Consider the following 22226-nt stretch of genomic DNA (forward strand, 5'->3'; position numbering starts at 1 on the left):
CCCCCCCCCCCCCCCCCATTCCAATCTTGAGGCTTGGGGGCAGGGGAGGGAAGAAAAGCTTTGCTACCAGCAGGAAGCTCCTGGAGTTTAGCACGGCAGCAGAATAGAACAGGGAAGCATAGAGCCCTCTCTGGGGAAGGTGGGCCTGAGATCATGTTATGGGGGCTGGGGCTGGTGGAGGGCTTGCAGAACAGCCTTCTTCCACTACCCACCACCCCCAGGTGGGAATGCAGGGGGCCTACAAAGGTAAGCCACAACCCCTACACTTCTCTGCCTCCCAGCTACATGCTCCTGTTGCAACCCCCACCTTTCCTCCCCCCCCCCCCAGTCCCTTAGCAAGGATAGAGCCTGGGTTTCTGGCTCCTAGCCGCATCCCTGCTTGCCAGCCCTCTAGGCCAGTGGTTCTCAACCTTTTTTGGACCAAGACCAATTTGTAATCATTGATGGTCAGTCCTGACCCAGTCCCCCCTGTCTGTCCCCCCACAACCTGTTGCCCGCAGACCCCAGCTCTCCAGTGTGGGGAAGCATGAGGCACGGGTAATGGGGCTGTGGGGTGGGGGGTATGGGACAGCAGGGGCTGCAAGCAGCCCTTTGCAAGTTGGAACTCTGCCAGCTTGCAAGGGAAAAGCCATGGTTTTTCTCCTTTAAAGAAGAATCCATTTTAAAGTTTGCTTGTGACCCTTTCGTATATTTTTGTGACCTGAGCAGGGTGCAGGACCCAGGGCAAATCAGCCTGTCGGGGCCCCTCTCCCAGACATGAAGCCGGCAGTGCATTCAGCAGCGGGTGCCACGCAGCCAGATGTGAAGCTGGCAGCAGCGCATAGTCATCGCAGCTGCTCCACCCAACTCCAGGGCCCAGGGCGGTTGCCCCAATTCGACCCTGGGGCAGAGATCCACTCCCCTCATGCCCCTGGCCGTGGAACCAGCGCCTGGCACTGGGATGTGCTGGGAGCAGATTGTGGCTCTGTTGCAGGCCTAGCTTAGCTCTGTTACTGCCTCATGATCCCAATCCCAGGCCCTGCCTGCCCATCCTGCTTCCAGATGCTGCTCCCCACCTGAGGCTGCATCTCATCTGCCTGGTCATGTGCCCTACCCGCACAGGTCCCAGCCAGTCTCCATGGAGCCCCTGCTAGCCTGATCTGTCAGGAGCCCCCAGTGATGGGTGCAGGTGGATGGGCTGGGGTGCCTAGGCAGCAGGGCTGTGGCTGGCAGCAGCAGCCAGAAGGAGCCACCCCGGGCTTCCGGGAAAGGGAGTCCAGCCACTGTGTTGCACGAGTCCCGCTGTATGCCTAGGGGCACCAGGACCAGCTGTGCATGCCACAGCTCAGGATGCCCCCCATGCTTGGGCTAGTTAGGGCTGAAGGACCCACTGTGGGTTGGACAAAATGCCTTGGTGGGCCAGATCTGACCCTCAGGCTGTAATTTGCCCACATCTGCTTTAATATGTCACAATGTTCCAGTGCTTTGCAACTGTTTCACTTGAGTAATTTAAATCATAGCTCCACTGTTGATCATTTGCAACTCTATTAACTTGAGGTGTTTAAGTGTTTTTAACATCTGAATCTGTGGTATAATGATAACAGAGAAGGAATGTTGATATGGACTTCAGTGGAAACATAATTAGGCTGCTAATGGAAATGATGTTTACAGGTTGATCATGTTTATACCAGAAAACCGTTTTTAAGAATGCATTTTAATTTGTAAACTGTCAGAAAAATGTTGACATATATTTCATACTCTTAGAAACACTGTCTTAGGATACTATATGATGTGACAAGTACCAAATTAATATTAGCACAATTTAAATTTAGGCATAATTGCAAATGCTAGACTATATTTTACAAAGTATTAAATAAAATTCACTCGCTTTAAAAAAAGCAAACCTCTATTCACTGGAACAAATAAGCGTTTGTAGTTCTAGAACTAATCAATGTGACTTATTTAATCCCAGTTGTGTATTTTAACTTTAAAATGATAGGTCATTTCTATATTGTGCACGTATAAAACTCAGTCCTGCAAGTTATTTTTGAGAACATAGGACTGTAACAGGCCTCTTGTGTCATCGAGTCTGATCTTCTGTTTTGCAGGCAACTACATCGTATAACTTATTTCATAAGCTAGTCCTAAAACTGGGTAAGGGTTTATCCCTATTACTGCTGGAAAGCTGTTTCAGAGCCTTACTCCTCTGATCATTAGAAATCCACTTCTAGCTTCCAGCCTATATTTATTCATAGACATTTTGTACCCATTGTTTTCTGTAATGGTAGTGTCCTTATCTTAAAAAGATTTCTTCCATTTTCAGATTTCCTCCCAACCACACACACTTTTGCACAGCAATCATATTCCCTCTACACATTCATTTTAGTAAGCCAGTCAAGCCAACTTCTCTGTTAATCATGCTACTAATGAAGAGTCTTCTAAGGCAGGGGTTGGCAACATTTCTGGCAGTTGGTTGGAATGACCCAGCTTGGGTCTGAAGTGGGCCAATGCTAGGGCCCAACTGCTTCCTACACCTCTCCCTGCCACCCACCTGTGGCACAGCACAGGCAAAGTTCCCCCTGTGGCAAAGTCTACAGCACCTGGCTGTGGCATGGCATGGGCAGAACTCACCTTTGCCAAAGGCCCTAGCACCCAGCTGTAGCATAACTTGGTCAGAGCCTCTCATCATCAAATGGTGCCAAAGCCACAGCTTTGAAAGTTGGATCCAAAGACTCTGTAGGCCACAGGTTGCTGACCCTTGTGCTAAGAGACAATTTTCTTTCCTTTTATCATCCTAGTAGTGTTTCCATTAACCTGTTCCAGTTTAGATAACCTTTTTTTTAACATGGATGTCCAGAATTGTATGCAGTATTTGAGATGATGTCTCACCAATGCCTTGTAAATGTCGTTATCTCTTTTGGAAATAGCTGTCCTGGTCCATCCTATAATTGCATTTTAGCTCTTTCAGGGCTGTCTCGCATTGTTGTAGTTACTGTTATCCTACAATACCAAGGTTGTTCTACTACCCTGATACTGCTATCTGATTAATACCCAAGCTTATTGTAGAAATTCTTGCTCCATAAGTGCAAGCACTTTCACTTTACACTAGTAAATTTCACAACACTTCTGGTATTCCAATAATCAAGATAATATATTTCTTTTTGTATAATATTGTGGTTCTTCTCTAGACTGATAGTGCCTCAAGTTTGTGGTTAACAAATTTCATTATCATGCTTCTACTTCGTGTCAAAGTCCTGCATGAAAATATTAAATAAAATTATTCTTGAGATTGAATTCTCATGGCTAATTAACTTCTCCCACTTGACTCTTCATATTTCAGCGCAACTGTAGCTGTATTCTGTGTAGTCCCTTACCTGTCTTGCAGCTCTCCTACATAGAGGTGTAACTTTAAATTTTGTTGCCTTTGCTGGCACAGGGTGTGGGAGGGGAGTGAGTACTTTCCTTCTAATACAGGGGCTGTGGCAGTGGCAAGGGCTGCTGTTCCCTTAATGTATGCTCCCCCAAAATGGGCTGCTGAAGCAGTGTAGGCTCCTTGCATACTGCATTCTGGTGCCCCCTCTGAATTGGCACCTGGGGGTGATGCCCCAGTCAACTCCTGCCCCCCCTCTGCCTCAAGTTATGCTACTGAGTCTATAATCTCCAACTTCTTGAGTTTAACTAATAATTCCCCATGTGGCACTGTATCAGCTGGTTCACCAGTGTACAGGAAACCCTTGGTATTTGTGGGTTCAGCATTGCAGTTTCAGATATTTGCAAATGCTGAACCCGCATTTTAAATACACTTTAGACACTTACCGGAGCTCTTTGGGATCTCCACACTTGCTGCTGGGCCCCCACCGGAGCCGTGTGCTATTCACAGATTTTGCCATTCGTGGGGATCACGGGAACATATCCTCCAAAAATGGCAAGGGTCGCCTGTAGAGATGTATTAGATCTACCACATGTAACATCTAATTTGTCTAGAAAATCAGTTCTTATCTAAGAGAACTGTTGCGTTAGTCTACCCTTTGTGAATTCGTGTTACGTTTTATCCCATTTTCTGCTTACATCTGTCTCTCTGATTAGTCTTTCCTTTGAAGTTTCTTCTAAATTCTTGCATGGAATTAAAATCAGAAGAATGATCCTGTAGCCATCTGCATCATTCATCCCCCTTAACAATATGTACAGTTTTTGCCATTCTCCTTTCATATGATACCACCCTTACTCCTTCTTCCCATATTCCCCATAGGGTCTCTTATAATAGGTTTCTCTGTTATATCTTTTTATTTAAGGTAGTTATACTCCCGATTTGTTCTGAAGCTGTTTACTACAATAATTTTTCTTGCTTGGAATGCAACTTCCAGATAGTTTTTGCACCTTCCATTTTGATGAAATTCAAAGCTTCTTTTGCATTTAATCCTGGAGTTTTTCAGGCCAGTTAATTTCACTAACTAGTTCACTTTCTTTCTCATGGCTTGCCCTCTTGAAATGGAAAACCATTGTTATGGACTTGCTGTTTTGTTTCTCTTTCATTTAATTAAAAAAATCAGCTTGTGGGTATTTAAGCCAAGATTATTTTCTACTTGCAGCTCTTCCACTGAAGTCATTTCTGCTTACCAAGTTAAGGGTAGTATCCTGTCATGTGAATGGAGAATGTACTTTTAAGAAGTGGGGAGTGAATGATGCAGGTGGCTACAGAGTCATTCATCTGATTTTAACTCTGAAATGCTACCACTGCTTATTCTTTTGATATCTGGTAAAGAAATTGGTTAAGTATTACATCCAATATTAAGTGAGCCCTACCTCTTTTTAGCATTATTTGTCCTGGAGGTGTCAAACTCAGATGAGTTAGTGGGCTTAGTAGTGCTCAACTTCTCAGCTGGCCAAGTGAATAGTATGGGAGCAATTTGTGGGCCAGATCCTGTATTAGGCCCAGATCAGGCCTTGCATCTCCCAGGCCCCTTGAGTCTGGATCAGGCTCCATGTCGTCTCATGCCACCCCTGGGCACCTAGATTCAGTTCTGTGTCATCCCAACCCTGTTGCACAATATAACATACAGTGCCTTGCTCTTGGGGGCCCCCATGGTCCTCTCAGTTCTGGAAAATTGGCAGTGGAGAAGTAGCAATGAATGTTGTTAACCAATCTCCTGCAGCCAAATTTTCAGGTCTGTTGGGAGCCTGGCAGGTTGAATGACACTGCTTCTTGGCTGTGGATGGGTTGGATCCAGACTATGGACTACCACAGCTGCTGTCAGCAAAGCCAACATGCAGGGGAGATTTATGCCATTGCTTGATTTCCTGCTGCAGATTCACATGCTGAATGATGATCAAAAACTGGAAATTCGGCAGCAGGTGAGGACAGGAATATATTAATCCTTTAGGTGCTGGATGCACTAGCACAGTGGCTCTAGGACGTGGTACAAGAATCACTGCAGGTCAGATCTGGAAGTGAGTTGTCTGACCAAAGAATTTTTGTGGGCCAGATGACCTATCTCTGCAAGCTGAATGGGGCTGTTTGACACCCCTATATTATATTGTGTAACTTCCCATATATAGGGGAAGCTAATGCCTCTCAGTGATAGTTTTGGCTAGTATTTATTAGCAGTCTCTCCATGTACAAGTCTGACCCTGGGGATCTGTAGCAAACTCTTAGTACTACCATGTTAGAGGTGCACAATTCATGCACCTACAAATTATGTTTTCTGATGAGGGGTTGTCTTGATGCTTGCTCAGTCTGGCCAAACACTGAGTTTCTGGACCACTGATATTATCTTGGTGGTTTGCACATGGCCCATAGGTCAGGGGTGCCCAATATGTGGCCCAAGTAGTACCTCCTTTCCCACAGTGTTTGATGCAAATAAATTCTGCTAATACCTGTGCTGTCCCTTATTTTTTATAGTCTGTCACATCATAAATGTATAATCCTATGCCCTGACTTTAACTTTATTTCTAATTATCTTGAGTAGTGTGTATTCCTTTCCATGGCTGTGTTCCAGTCATTATTGCTATTCCTCTGTTTCTGTTATGCCTGATGAAATGAAATCTCATTACAATGAAGCCTGTTTTAACAAAAACTCTGTTGTAACAAAAATACTTGCAAGACCTGTCTCCTGACCTAGAGTAAATAGTGCCAGGTGGATCTTGGTAGAATAAATTTCACTACTATAAAAATTTTACTTACCTGGCTCACCAGGGGATTTTATCTGACCCCCAACAGGTCCCTTGGCCCCTCCCAGCCCAGGCATGGGGGACAGCCTGGGCTGTGGCACATGCAGCCTGTCCTGCCACTCCCAGACGTGCAGCAGGGCTGTGGCAGTGCAGTGGCCAGACTCCGCTTTTTGGCAGTGGCAGCTCCTTCCGCTGCTGCTGCTAGTATCGCTGCTGCTGCTAGACCCATCCCCACTGCCTGGGCATCCCAGCTCATCCACCCTGCATCTACCACCAGGGGAGCCAGATGGAGTGGGTGGGAAGGTGGGGTCTCCATGGAGACTGGCCCAGCACCTGTGTGGGTAGGTTGCATTTTGCTTGGCAGATGGGATGCAGCCACAGGCATTTGGGATCCACTCCCCACACATGCCTGTGATGGGTGCTGGTTCCGTGGGCAAGGGCATGCTAGGAGTGGATTGTGGCTCTGCCCTGGCCCTACGCTGTCACTGCCCCAAGATCCTCCCCCCGATCCTGCTTCTGGATGCCACTCCCTGCCCACCTGTGGCCCCATGTTAACTGCCTGGCCAAGTGTGCCCTGCCTACACAGGTCCCAAGCTGGTCTCCATGGAGACTCTAGGGTCTGGAATGGAAGGGTGGTGACAGTGTGGGGCTGGGCCTCCGGGGCAGAACCATTTAGGTAGTTTTGGCGAGCTGTTTGGGGAGAGGGTGCTGACCCAGCCCACAACAGCTCACCAAAACTCCCTAAATGGCCCTCCAGCCTAAATAATTACCCATCCCTGACCTCGTAGCTCAAATAAAATGTTAGCTCCTTGCTTTCTATATGCAAACTTGCATAGTGCTAGTAGTGCTGCTTTGATTTGTTTTGCATTGTATGAGATGGGTGTAGCTATTATAAGTGGTATTATTGTGGAGGAGCTGGTACATGATGTAAATCCCTTCTGTTTACTCACTGTATCTTGTGTCTCCAAACTCATGTGCTATGTGGTAACTGAATATGAATAATAATGTGCTCTTTTTGCAAAAAAAAACCCCAACCAAAAACCCCAAAAAACAAACCTAGCAGCATACTGGGTTGGATTAACAGGAGCATCATTTGCAAATCAAGGCAAATGATTTTTTCCACTCTACAACACTAGTAAAGCCTCATTTGGAGAACCGTGTCCAGTTCTTGTTTTTGCCGTGTGGGACCAATGTGGATCAATTGGAAAGAGGTCTGCAGGGTACAAAAAATCATTAGAAGCCTGGAAAACTTGACATGAGGAAAGGCTGAAAGAAGTAGGATTATCTAGTCTGTAAAAGAGAAGACTGAGAGGGGATTTGATACCAGTTTTCAGATACCTGAAGGGTGACTTATGAAGAGGATGGAGGGATTATTGTCTGTGGCCAGAGAACAGAACTAGAAGCAGTGGTCTCAAAATGCAGCAAAGGAAATTTAGACTGGAAATTAAGTAAAACTTTCTGCCTATGAATGTGGTTAAAGATTGAAACGGGCTACGTGGGGAGGTTGTGGAATCTCCATTCCTTCCTTGAAGATTTTAAGGAAGACACTTGACTATGATGGTGATCTTGCCTTGAACAGGGGCCAGGAATATATTATTTTCTGAGGTCCCTTCAAGCCCTACTGTCCCAAGACCCTGTGAACTGTTTGTGTGAAATTTTACATCGTAAAATTTGGGCTAAGTTTGCCTAGCATAGCTTTCACTTCCCAGAAGTAAGTATTGACCCAAACAGTTGGGGAAATGAAAATCATTCACATCTTTTTCCATTATAAGAAGTATGTTGTAAGCATACTTGTATCCAGAGATTCATGTTATCCTTTTAAAATTAGAAATGCTATCCCAGGGTGGTTGAAAGCTTTTTAAATGTTTAAAAGTTAAGGAAATGGCAAATAAAAGCAATGAAAGTACTCAAGTATATGAGTAACTTACTCAGATGTGTCTGTGGAAGACTTGTCTATAATGTATTACATAAAGGAAACTGGATTTGTTTTCAACGCACAGGCAAACTGGAGAAAGGTTTTTACCTATTATTTTCACTTAGAGAGAGCTTAGGTTTTACTTTTTACTACCATAAGCACTGCATTCAAACAGTAGGATGAGTTTGGGTTTGTTTTTTTTAAATTGTTGCTTAGTTACTACACCATTGCTGGAAGCAAGATAACAGACGGAATGGACTAATTCAGGGGCTGGTGACCTACGGCCGGCAGGCTGGATCCAGCCTGCCAAGTCATCAGATTCGGTCCATGAAGTGTGAATGTCTGGTGATTTGGAGTGTCTGTAGAGCTTCCTTGAGTGGTGTGGACATCATGGCAGGGAAAGCAGTGACACTGGGGGTGAAGTGGGGAGAAGATGGAGGGAAAGAGTGAGCAGTGGCAGTGTTGCTGGCCTGTTGGAATTGGTGGACTGCCTTTGGAGCTAACTCCATTAAAGCGGCCCACTGCTTTAAAAGGTTGCCCATACCTGGACTAATGGGTTCAAGTATTGCAGGTCCAGTATATTAAGAACTTGTGCTCATGACATAGAATTGTGGTATTCATTGTGCAGAGCCATATATCAGACATATTTGTGAATTAAGTTTGAGCTAATGTTGGATAATTGCCTCCTCTTATCCCCAGAATAATTGTTAGAATTAGTTTTACAGAGTGGCAACCAACCCGAGTGAACACAGAAATCATTTCTACAAGTTTTAATTGGCATACGAGTCAAGAATTACTCTGTGGGCCAAACTAGACATTCAGGTAAAGGTGTGATAGGATCTGAAGTGTGATCCACACAATCATGGCAGGAGGCATGGTTGAGGGATCCAGCATCATATCCTATTGTGCCTTGTTGCTGGTGCAAAGGGAGCTCAGGATTGTGATCCTGTACTCCCTCTCCACTGGTGTACTAGTAGCATGCTCCTGCAGCTAAGAGTCTCATGTGCTGAGGGACTCCCAGCCATGGCAGCACATGGTATGCCTCCGTAACTGGGAGGCCTGTCTGCTGATGAGGCTCACAGCCAAGAGGGCATAACTCTGCTACGCATTCAAATTTAAAGCTGGATAGAAACCAGCTATGAAGTTGTTACACATTTTACAGATCTGACTTTATAGTTGGTGGTTCTTTTTAAGGTGTGATAATTTGAAAGTCAGTCTAAATGAATTGTGTAATACATGTAACACGTAGAGGTGGCCTGCAGGATAAGTTGGAGGCTGGTGGCAGGGAGAAACTTTAACGGTTTTTTTTAAAACTAACTCCCTTTCTAATCACACGAAGGCAAGAGTTGCAATAGCAAGGGGAAGGAAAGAAGGCAGCATTTGTGAGGAGTCTCCGGTGTGTATACATATTTAGATAATCTGGAATAGAAAATAAGATCATTTTTAAAATTAAGGTTCGTTACCACACAAGGCATCTTAAGCACTGTGGCCTCAATGAACAGCCTTTCTATTTACTAGTATACATAATGATTTCAGCCCTCTGATTTAGTTCAGACTATTTTTTAAATATGGAGTACAAATGGAGTTACAGAAGAGACAGCAGGCTCTACTCCTTCAAGATGTGATGGCAGTTTGGATCCATCCTTTTGCAAGGGTTAAAGAATCTCCACAGACAGCTTTGGTGAATGTATTTTGGGGATAAAAAGAAAGAAAAATCTTCAGAAATTGCCACCTTTGGTTCTGGACTTAAAAAAAAAAAATCAACAGAACCATGTGAGGCTTTGAAACTGTTGGATCTAAAATCTAGAAGTACAGCCTTGTTGCTTATAGTCTTCTGGTGTCTCAGTCTGAAGAGCATATGAAAGCCTGCTGGTTCTGAACCATCTTGTGAGCATGTTTTGGTAGTTGTGACAAAAGATCCACATTATCTCTGATTTGGAAGAATTGGGTAAGAATTTTCCATCTAAAAGAAGCATAGCTCCTGATCAAACTCCTGACAGATCTCTGCAATGTAAAGAATGAGATCAGTCCCCTATAATTGTCAGAGAAGGATGAACTGGTGAGAACTGAACAGTCATAAACTGATGCTGAATTGGACAACTTTGTGGAGACTGTGACTAATGCTGCTCCCTTGGAGAATATAGTTCTCTTTGAAGTAACAGATAGAATGGTAGTGATCTTACAAATTCCCCCTAATGAGCTTCTCACCCAATATTTGATGTGCTGGGTTAATCCTCTCAAAAAAGGAAAGTCCATTTATGAAGAAGGGATCTAATTGTAACCAACCTATTTGGGTAGATTGTTTTCTATATAAGCAACATCAAAAAGAAGGCTGATAAAGTTTATGAATTAGCTCAGGAAGATTTTTCCATCTTTCATACTTGTCTGGTCCCAAATTTCTTAGTATTGAAGGCCTCTATTCTAATATAATAAAAGCCTTACCAGTTCCAGCTGTGTGTCTGTCTATTCATAAAGCTCCAGGCCAACAGTGCAGGCTTCTGTGGACCTGTTCCCCTTACCGGAATATGTTCAGTGGCATTATGGAGTGGCATTATACACATTTAATAAACAGTATTTTCTGGATCTAGTATGCAGATCAGGTGCTCCATTTGGCAGAGTACCTGTTTAACCCATCTCTGATTAGGATGCTATCCTTACTTTCTTGATCAGATTACTGCTGGCCAAATTATCCAAGGAACGGGAATGTATCAAGAAATGCAAAGAAATATAGATTGCTTGCTTATATAATCAGAGGTCTTTGAGAGAGGTTCTGTATATGCTCTCTTGGGGCTCCTAATTAGCATACAGGGCAGGACACCCTCTCCAAGTTTGCAGATGATACCAAGTTATGGGGCAAAGTTAACACACTGGAGGGCAGGGAACAGATACAAGCTGACCTAGACAGGTTGGATCAATGGGCAGAATGAAATAGGAGGCAATTCAACAAAGATAAATGTAAGGTACTCCACCTAGGAAGGAGGAATCCCCAGCACGCATACAGATTGGGGGATGACCTCAGCAACTCAGAGGCTGAGAGAGATCTTGGAGTCATAGTTGACTCCAAGATGAACATGAGCCGGCAGTGCAACGAGGCCATCAACAAAGCCAATCGCACCTTGTTGTGTATTAGCAGATGCATGACTAACAGATCAAGGGAGGTGATGCTCCCCCTCTATGCGGCACTGGTCAGGCCGCAGTTGGAGTATTGTGTCCAGTTTTGGGCGCTGTACTTCAGGAGGGACACGGAGAATCTGGAGAGGGTTCAGAGGAGGGCCACTCACATGATTAGTGGCCTCTGTGAAAGACCCTACGAGGGGAGGTTGAGAGATCTGGATCTCTTCAGCCTTCACAAGATGGCTGAGGGGAGACCTTATGGCTGCCTATAAGTTTATCAAGGAAGGACAACAGGGAATTGGTGATCCGCTATTTACCACAGCGCCTCAGGGAGTAACTAGGAATAATGGGTGCAAACTAGTGGAGAGTAAATTTAGGTTAGACATTAGGAAGAAATTTTTTACAGTAAGGGCGGCCCGAATCTGGAATGGGCTTCCAAGGGAGGTAGTACAATCACCTAACTTGGAGGTCTTCAAGAGGAGGATTCATAGTCACCTGGCTGGGGTTGTCTGACCTCGGTCCTCTTTCCTGCCAGGGGCAGAGGGTTGGACATGATGATCCATTGTGATCCCTTCCGACTCTACAGTCTATGAATCTATGACATAAGGAGGTAGTGGAGGGAAATGGGGTTACTAGAGCACCACATACCCTTATAGCCTCTCCTTCAGCATATTGAAGAATGGTGAGGGAAGAAGCAGGAGGGTATATGTTAAGTCAGTGATTCTCAGCCAGAGTGCCTTGTGCCTTGAGATCCTTTCAAGGGTGACACACAATATTAGCACTGTTAGGTTTACAAATATGATTCACAAGATAAACCCAGAGATTTCAAATAGGAATCCGTAGTGTTAAAAGCGTTCTGACCCATTGTGGTCTTTCTGAGTTCTTCGCAACAGAAAAATTGCTCTATTATTTTTCTATAGTCAAAAACCAAGTAAAAATTAAGAGCTGGTGTTTTCTGAAGGGTGCCTCAAGCCTGAAAAGGTTGAGAACTGCAGTATTAAGTGCTCTAAGTGCCACAGCTATTAAATGCAATCTCACTGATGAAAATTCCTTGTGTGAATGTGTACCATCCATCTTGAATTAAAGTTACCAGTTAATAACCTTAATTTTCTGGTTAATCTACCTTGCAGGTTTTTTATCATTCTTAGTATTTTAATGTGCATCTTTCCTCCCTCAGATTCTTCCATCTGCCTGAAACATTTTGAAGAACAAATGGAAGAACTACATGGCATGATGAACAGCTAGAAACATAGTAGAGGTAATTATTGTACAGGTTTTATTATATTTGCAAAATATGCTTGAGTAACATTGTGGAATTACCTCTTGTTTACAAAAACATGGCAGTTTTACATTTGACTGAAATCCATCTGTTTTTCCTTTTTGTCTTTATTCTGTAAGGCCCTCAAAAGTAAAGAATATTTGTACAAGCGTGAATTGATTTTACTTTGTGGGTCAGATTGTTTAAGTTTGGATCAGTCTTATGTGACTTAATTTCCTTTGCTGTTCTTCAAAGTCTGATTTATGGTAAAATGTCAATCAGTATTGCTATAAAATGCTTTATTCTTTTGAAAATTCAAAAGAAATGTCTGACTTATACGCAAGCTGAGAATTTATTTAATCAATAGAGCAAAAACAGAACAGGAAATATTTTAATGTTCAGTCTGTAAGTGAAAATGTTACAGTGAGAGGAGTAGTTATGATGAAAGGGAACTAACAGCTTGGTCAAATCTCATTATTCCTGTAATGTGACAGGCTTTAGCTTAAAAGAGTCTCTCCTTTCCTCTTTCTTTTTCTGTGAGAGCTAAGGTAATTTTCAAAAGGCATAGCCTTGACATCACCACAAAGCGAAGTGATAAAGGAATGTTGAAAACAATGAATGCATGTAGGTATCTAGATTTGTCTGAAGTCTGTGTTAAGTGAAATACTGCAGGGAAAAATGTGGGGGGAGGGAGAAGGGGGGGGCACACAAAAGGGAGGTTCTGTCCAAATAAACTAAGATTTATGGCTTTTATTAAAAATGGCAAACTGATCAGCTGCTGCTTTCTTGACTGGTTGAAACCATTTTTAATTTTGGATCTCTAATAATGAATTATCTCCCCCCACAACAGTCTTTATTTCCAGTATTATCTAGTATCTGCATATGTTCAGGTGTAGCTATGAAAATGAGCTGATTTTAACTTCTGTCACATTACCAATACTAGTATATCCTATAAATGAACATATTAACCACAGATGGCTTCCCCCGTTCTATTTTTCCTTGTTATAATTCTAGGAAAATATCATTTGACTGTTTCGCTATGGGGAATTGTATCTCTAGTTTCTCATGCATGAGAAATCGGGGAGGAAAGGGGCAATGTAGAAGCACATCTGTTAATAAGAAGCAGTTGGAGCTGCAGAGCTGATTAAAGAGGTTCTTTATCAAGCATATTAAACCCAGAACAGTTATTGAACAGTACACATTACTCCCTCGTGGAGATCTGCTGAAGCAATTTCTGTGTAGAAATTACAGTGCTATGCCATGTGAGTCACAGAATCAGTTCTGATGGTTGTACTTATTAAGTTTTACAGTACCCCCTGTCATGTTTTCTACAGGAAAACACTTTCTCTTGTTATAATAATGAATACTTTGTTTTTAATTCGATGAAATCCAGAAAAGCAATATTCATTTCCTTACCTAAGAAAGAGAGTATCCTGTTGGTCCCTAATTAAGGCTAAACAAAGGTAACTTAAAGGAATAGCACTGGGGCAAACAGCTAACTGAGGGCATTCACTGCCACTTGCCCCCCAGCCCCCACCTGCTGCTGCCATTTCCCCACTTTGCTGCCCACCACTGCATTCCAGCACCATATGGTTCCCGGCTGTATCACCAGACCACAAGACTTGGCAGGAGCCAGCCCAGCCCCAAGGACTGGGGTGATTGCCCACGGTCTTCCCTGGTACGTAGAGGCTTCTGGTTGGGGGCTGGGCATGGGCCATGGCCAGGCAGGCCTTGCTGCTGCTGCTGTTGCGGCTGCTGGCTCCCCCTGGGTCATGGTGCTGCTGGTACCTCTCATATTTGACAGGCAGCCAGAGGCAGAAAAATATTAATTTCTGTTTGTTTTATTTTTTTTTTAGGAGCCCCATGGGCTGGATCTGACCTGTGGGCTGTATTTTACCCTCCCCTGCCTTAGTAGCACTCAGAAGTTGCAGTTGGGACCAAAACAAAAAAAAAAAATCTAAATAGAGAAATCCAGACAGAAGTTTAGCCAGCCTGAAAATTTTTAATTGTGATGTTGAGCAATTTTGGATTTTTTTTAAAATAGCTTTAAAAAAAAATTGCATGAGAGAGAGAGAGAAAATCTGGAATACAGTGAATTCTTTAGTAACAAAGGATGCATGTCCTACCTAACAGCTTCTCAGAAGTGGGGCAGGCTTTAAACTAGAACAATCAATTATTTTTCCCAGAAGTTTTTGGCTTCTGTAAATGATTAAAATACTAACAGTGATAAAATAATGGGGTGGTGAAAGCATTGGGGTTGGCCTGTAAATATTTCCAAAGCTTTCTTCAGAAAATCTTACAAATTCACAAATATATCTTTCACAGGCAACATACTTTAATGGTCAAGATTAATTGGGCCAATATTCTTATTCCCTTTCTTCCTTATATCAGTTCTGTTTAAGCTTTCCAGAACAAGTGTGTCATTTAATGGCCCCCCTTTCATACTCATTGGCTCTTATCAGCAGAAACACTCTCCAATGCAAAAATTATTTATTTGCACATGTAGCCTGGCAAAATATTGACGTTCAGTACATAGATCTACCTGCAATGTGCATTAAGCTGTCACTTCTGAAAATGGAGTCTTGCATTCTCCCTTTTTGCTCCTCTTTACGTGTAGGTGGGAGAGAGAGAAAGGAGACAGAAATGAAAGGAAAGGAAGAAAGAAAAAAGGATTCTGAACATTGTTTTTCATGTTTCTCAAACCCGCAAAGACGTGCTTGTCTCTTGGCAGCCCATTAGGCTGCTGTGCAATCCTAATTTTAAAAGCAATAGAAATAAGGAGAAGCCTACTTTCCAGTGAAAATCTTTCAAAATCATTCTTGATATACTGACTTTCTCAGTGTACCCTCCAAGTTCCCTTTTCACTCCTAATCCCTTAAGGCAGAGGTTTGAGATTTCATGCTGTGAAATAATGTAGCTGTATAGGATTTTGTCCAATATTTGTTCACTTGAAACGGCAACATTTTGATGTCTGCTGCTAGGGCAGATAGTAACATTTATATGACATGCGCATGGTTGCACCCTTTAAAAGGTGTATAATATTGTTATAAGATAATTCCATATGAAATGTTAGAAGTATTAAATTATAAATCTTGAAATATAGTGGCATTGCCATTTAAATTTTTAGTAGGAAGTAACATTGGTATCTAGTTTCAGGAATGTAGGCTACTGATGCTTCCATGCATCTCTAATACAGTCTTCAGAAAGCTGCTCAGAAAAAAGGCATCATGTCATGCTTCACAGTTGCAGTCAAGCAAGATATTTTAGACATTCAGGCTGGCTTTTTCAGTATTTTTTTTCTTTTTAAAAGCATAATTGCTCTAGTTCAGTTTTGAACTTTTCTGTAAGAAAGTGACCAAAGCCCATACTATAAAAACCTGCAAACTCTTCTTATGTTTCATAGCGCACAGCCTGCTCAGGCAAAGTATCTCAATCCTTTTTCTTGAAGATGAGTTTTCTCATATTCACATCCAAAACAAAGTACTTTTAGAACAGTTGAAGGTGCTGTTTGTTCATTCTACTTGTATAGTTTTGAATGATAATAAGTCTGTGTGCATGGCTTCATAAATGCACAATAATGCTTGATATCTGTGAACTAGTATCTAGTTTTATAACGAAGACTGGATAGCATTTGTGTGCATGCGCAGTGTGGAGGAAGAAATATGCAGAAGAGCATTTTTATTGTTTTTGAGTAAAGTTTGCGTTGTAGTTGTTAGTTGTCATTTTGTTAACTTTTGCATAGCTAAGCTCCTTAGCATGACAGCTACCACACTTCAATTGAATTACGAATTCTATATTGTTTAAGTCTAATCTTAGCTAAATAGTTTTTAGACAAGTCGAAGTTTAAAATACTGCGTGTAAGAAAGCATCAAGGAAAATTATGTCTGTTAACTGTCACTGTAGTAGCAAACCTATGCAGTTAAGTTATAATTACTGTATTAACTCATTAAAAGTGCTTTTGTATGTATCTGTCTCTAGCATAAACTTGATAAGACTTGGCAAGCTTAACAGCATAACCTCTTCAGCCTTGAAGCATTTTACTAGTACATAGGAGAATCTATTTAGATTCTAGAGCAAAATAGTAAAGTTTTAATAATTAAAATGTGGCCTTCTCACACTTCCATAAATCAAACTTAGATTTAGTTACTTGGCAGTTTAGTTCTTTTAACTAGCTAATTTAAATCTCAGTTGTATTTTTGTAATTGACTGGATTTTTGGCCAGAGAACAATTATACTCCAAAACACATTAACTGGTTTATTTCAATAGAAATCCATCCATTTTTATCACCTCATCATAAGTGTTCTCAATATATTGCATGTGTTTTTAGAACTAGATGAGAGATTTTAAAAACAGGGTTGGATGTATGTGTGGGAAGAGGAAAAGGAGAAGATAAATTGGCAAATAGTTGAGGACTATTTTATAATATTGCATGAACACTTAGCCTAAAGAAAACCAGATGCAGTATTTAACATATTTCATCTTGCATTAGCATGACTTATGGTCTGGGATGAGAGGGTAAAATCACTGGTAGACGACAATCAAAGCTGTCTCCTACTTTCTTCACTTCCACTTTCTTCTGGCAGCAGAATATGTTGGCCTTGGGGATTGTGTTGCCCAGGCACACAGACTTGGCTTCTCTTGGAATTAAAAGCTTTTGGTGGCCTTGCAGCTCAGATTTGTGTCCTTTTGTTTTCTCTGGCAGCTTGTGTATGCCACCATTGTCCAGTTGTCCATCTTAACGTGGAATGGGAAACCGTTTCTGGGAATCATGTGAAGCGCGTCTTCAGGGGCATTGCTGACTGGTTTGGCAGTGCTATTGGAGGATTAAATATATTAGTGCCAATTCTTCAGGAAAAAAGAATTGTAGGATTTAAGGGTCCTGTGTTCACTAGATTGGAACGGCTTAGTGTGCTGTGGGTAGAGATGCAAATTTTGTGAAGACGGCATTTAAACTCTTCTCTCTTAATAGCTAGACTCAGAACTACCACCTCCGGTAATTAAAAAAATAGATAAGACTTGAGTTTTTTTATGAAAGAGGTCTTTTGGCTTGTTTTTGTTAATTTGTAAATTGCTCTTGCTAATGTTAATGAACTAATATGGAGAGGCTTTTTTTAATAATGATTCTAACAATGGATGATTAGGTAATGTAGGAAGAAATGTCTGCTTTGGGAAAATCATCAAGAGAAAAATATCTTTCAAAGAAATTAATTAAAATAGTCAATGTTTCTGTTTAACCACAGAGCATGAGAACAGGTCCCATGGGAAAGGAAAGGCCAGATTCTTGAAAGTAAGTGCTGAACTCTGACTGCATGTGCCATGAAGCAGCAATGAAAATATGTGAAATTAAGCTGCGGTAGACTGGGAATTTTTAGGATCTCAATTTTGGACTTAGATGGTTTATATACTTATGAGCCCTGTTTGAGGTGTTTTGAGTCCTTTATTGTATTTAGCCTTAGGTTTTTCAGAAGCAACCTTTTTATCTTATAAGCATCCAAAAGCTAGCAAATTTACATGATATGTTGGCGTTATGCAAGGGAGAAGCTGTGATCTGTGTTCTGCAAAGTTGCAAAAATATTGCTTGGCTTAAGAACAAGATGTCTGAAGGGACTGAACTGAGAAATTATGTAAATTTCCCTATAAAAATACTTGTACCATTAATGAGAGAGTTGGAGTGAAAAAGCAAGTTTTTAGTATAGTTTAAGAGTGTTTTCCTGAAGGATCCTTTGCCTACTGTACATCAAAAAATGGTTGATTTGGTGATACTGCATTGAAGTGGTATTTATTAGGGGGTCAAGCATGTGTTAAATATTTAATATTTTTATATTTTTGGCTGGTGATCTTCCATTTTAAAAAAATCAGCATTTTTTGCAAATAAAAAGCTTTTTCCAAAAATCTTGGAGCAGGTGCTCTGTATGATAACATATTAGGGTTTTTTGTTTTTTTTTACTCAAAGCGTGATTCATCTTGTGGAAAGCACAAGAAATTTAGGAGAAGCTAAATTTTCCTACTACAAGAATGGAAGAAATTGAACAATAATGGTGATAATACTATACAGCCAATTAGAAAGAACTTGGCAAAAAGTTTTGAAGTCATCGCTCATTTTAAAAGGCTGGATCTGTTGAGATGTCTTCTGGAGCACCTTTCAAATGGTGTCACACGTGGAATATTTCCTCCTCTTTATATTGACTGATTAATACAAGATTGTAGCTATTGGATTTTCCTTTGACCAGCTACTAGAATGCACTTCTGAATCACTCTATTGCATTTGTCCATAGAAATCGGTGAGCAGCCCAGTAAGGTGGTAGCCTGAGCTAAGCCACTTTACCATAAACATAGAGGAGTTTGGAAGCAGAAAAATGCAAGCTGTTCACGTTGGCCGGAGAGTATTCTGCTGCAAAGGCTGATGCATGTGGACAGCTGATGCAATGGCATGCCAAATTATACTGTATTGGCATAGAGAGGTCTTGATGGAAACTGACTCCACAAAGCTTTACCAGGTTAGCTTAGAAGAAAGGTGAGTCGGTTTCAAATCGCATAAAGTTCCCAGCTGGTCTGATTGTAAAACACTTTTCTCCATCCAAGAAAATGCTTTGAGACTTGGAAAATGTTTTTCTGTCTCAAATTGAACTAAGACCAGCTTGAAATTTACTGAATCTGAAAATTTCCCCCAGCCCCTCCCCCCATTTTAAAAAAATTGTTTGGATTGGGTTAACGTAAACATTTCATTTGGATTTCAAATGTTGTGTACTAAAATATATTTTGAAATAAAATAATTTGAATACAAACATTGAACTTTTCAGTTATAAAGGTGAAATGCCCATTTTAAAACTCTTCAGATCAGGAAGTTTTGGGAGGCAGTAATTGTTCCTGTGAACAGTTGTTTTCATGAATTATCATATTTTGGTGAAAGAAACATTTATTTGAAAAATTCCTGAAAAATCTCGTTTTCAGCAGCTTGTGAAAGGAGCTGTTTCACCTTAAATCTCTCTGTTATGGATAGTAGCAAGCTTGATTTTGCTCTTTTTGGATTGAGGAAGAGAAAGTTGGAATTGGTGTAGTACAGGGGTGGGCAAAATGCGGCCTGTGGGCTGAATGCGGCCCGCCAGGCCATTCTATCCAGCCCATGGGCCCCCTAAAAATTTAGAAAATTAGTATTTATCTGCCCCTGGCTGCCTGTCATGCAGCCCTCGGTGGCTTGCCAAAACTCGGTAAGTGGCCCTCCGCCTGAAGTAATTGCCCAGCCCTGGCGTAGTACTACAGCGATGTAGGAGGAATCTGAGTTCCAGAGAAAGGAAGAGGAGAGATGGAACCCAAACTCCCCTCGTTGTAATGAAAAGAGCAAGTTTTAACTCCCAAGTTCTCTTCAGACCATGGGATATCTGTTTTATTTGGGTTAATATGAATGAGTCTGGTTCAGGATGTTGATGATTTCTAAGCTTGAAAGAAATGGCTTGTTTTTGCCTTGTTCATTTGAGCTAGGAGTTGATTGCCTAGTACCAAAATTTGTTAATTTCTACTCAAACCAAATGGAAGAGTACTTGGATTTCACAATATCACAGAAAAACATTTTTTGGTATAGAATAGTTTCAGAATTTAATCTGTAATTTAAAAAATAATAATGTCTTTTATGATTACTAAAATTATATTTGTTTCAAGTTGTCAAGTTTATCAACTCATGGCTTGTATATACTGCTGCAGCAGTGTGTCCTGGCAAGGACAGGTTTGAGCACATCCTTCCTACCCAAGTTCACCAACATGCTCCAGACCTGGCCACCTAGTGGCCGCTCTTGGGCTAGGAACAGACATTCAAGAAGCCACAGCCTGAATTGATTCAACCTTTACAGGTTTGTCTAATTTGTCTAGGTTGAACTGGTTTGTAACAGCACAGACATTGCTTCTGGACTGAGGAAATACAGGCACATGCCTGTAGTTGCTCTGGCCAGGTGCCAGGGGGTGCTAGAGTGTGCCCTCAGCTCCAAGGAAGCTGTGCTGGGGGGCATAGCTAGCCTAGGCTGCACTGGCCAGAGGGGTTTAATTCCTCCCTCCATCCCACCGGTAGGGACCTGAGCCGGGTCTGCCAGGAGCTCCCCCCTCACTGCTGCAGCATTGGCCAGTGTGGCCCCTGAGGCAGAGAAGGCAGGGAGATGGGGTTATTATACTTTCTACCCCAGGGGAATGCAGCTGGGTCTGCCTGCCCCAACCACTGCTCAGTCCCTGCTTGGGGCAAGTGGTGGAATAAGCCCCCTCCTGTCCCTTCCACTGAATAATCTCCATCCCTGTCCCTCCTCCCCAGGGATGCACAAACATACAGTTCACTACAAATATTTAATTAGGGGTTATTAAACCTGGTTTATTTATTGAATTATGTAATAATTCTGTATGCTGCAGAAGTAAAAACACACATACATGTATCTTTTGAAACCAGTTATGTTGAGTATGGAATTACATGGGATTGCTGCACATCTTTAAAGTGTATTTAGTGGGAGGTGCAGTATTCTTACTATAATGCAGCTGAAAACTTGAAACATTCTTCTTGCATCCTGAAGACTTTGTTTTGATGGGCTAACTTGCTGACTGCCTTCCCAGGCCTTTTCTGTTTATTGAAATTTGTATCTGTGAACTGTCTTCCATCTAACAAACTTGTTTCTATTAAATCTGCTCTGGTTTACTCTGTGGACTAAGTATGGTATCCAGTGTAAAAATTAATGCAGGTAAAACAATGACACAACTCCTATTCTCCATCTCTGCTTTGACATGTGGATATCTCTTTAGATACTCTGGAGCGTTTTCCTTCAGACTAAAAAAAAATCTCATTTCTTTCACTTAATAATTTCTAGGGCTCTTGGTAAAGCAAAGAAATATTCTTTCTCCCACTCTCCATATCTCCCTGTGAATATGCCTCTGTCTAGTGGATGTTCTGTCCAAGAGTTTTAAGGTTTGTAAGGTTTTTTTGCATATTTTTTCCCTTCTCATGTCAACTCTGGATGTTTTCTCCCTCACCTCTTTCCATTTTTATCGACTGATACTTCATTCTTTCTCCCCCTTGTTTTTATTACCAGAGTTATATAGAGATAACTTAATAAAAACAACTTTTTCTTTTGAATCTTGACTACTTGTGGGGTGTTTTGTTTTTCGTTTTCATTTTCTTTTAAAATAGGGTCCTAGTGTTCCTGCTTTACTACACTGTTAATAGATTTTGGTCTGTTACATTCTCCACTGTATAAAATATACTTTTAAGAAGACTTAGTAGAACCTCTTCTTGTTAGTCAGTGGTCATAGTGTAAAATAATTGGAGGCGACTCTTGAGGTCACAACCCCCCACCCCAAATAATTAAATTCTATACATGGATAATTATACATTTGTTTTAATTCTCCATGTATAGAATCTAATTAGTGGGAGGTTTTCTTCAATTTCACCACCCCCACTGCTGTGGTGAGAAGACACCTGCCCTTGTTGTTGTCCCCCCCACTGCCTGTCTCCTGTCTTGTGCCTGACTGCTGCCTGCCCCCCTGCATCATGCCTCCCTCATCACCTGCTGCCACCTTTTATAGCCTGCCTTCCACACCCACTGCTCTTCCTGTGCCAACTCTTTCTTATGTAACTTTAATTTACTACTATGCTATCCTAGCTCACAGAGCAGGTCCAAGCACCTTAGCCTGAAGGAGCACAGCATAAGAACCAGTAAAAACTTATTTTTAAATCTTCCAAAGTATTCAGAAGTGAGGGAGGAAGGAAATTCTGTTCTCCCTTTTGTCTCCAGCTCCTTGGCAGTAACACTGGGGCTGATTTA

General features: G+C 41.7%; 1 protein-coding gene across 4 annotated transcripts in view; it reads left to right on the plus strand.

The window, feature by feature from the left end:
- The window catches only part of KLHL5 (kelch like family member 5), a 205921-nt gene that overhangs the window by 6157 nt on the left and 177538 nt on the right, over nt 1-22226 (plus strand). For 3 of the 4 annotated variants that reach the window (XM_019526388.1, XM_019526389.1, XM_019526387.1), the window contains one exon: nt 12354-12434. The gene's annotated coding sequence lies outside the window, so the exon portion shown is untranslated. Of the gene's footprint in view, nt 1-9435; nt 9459-12353; nt 12435-22226 lie in introns of those variants that run through there. The other variant, XM_019526391.1, reaches the window with a different exon arrangement.

This window comes from Gavialis gangeticus, unplaced genomic scaffold (assembly GCF_001723915.1).
Source record: "Gavialis gangeticus isolate Ggan-Ray unplaced genomic scaffold, GavGan_comp1, whole genome shotgun sequence".
Classification (NCBI taxonomy): Eukaryota; Metazoa; Chordata; order Crocodylia; family Gavialidae; genus Gavialis; species Gavialis gangeticus.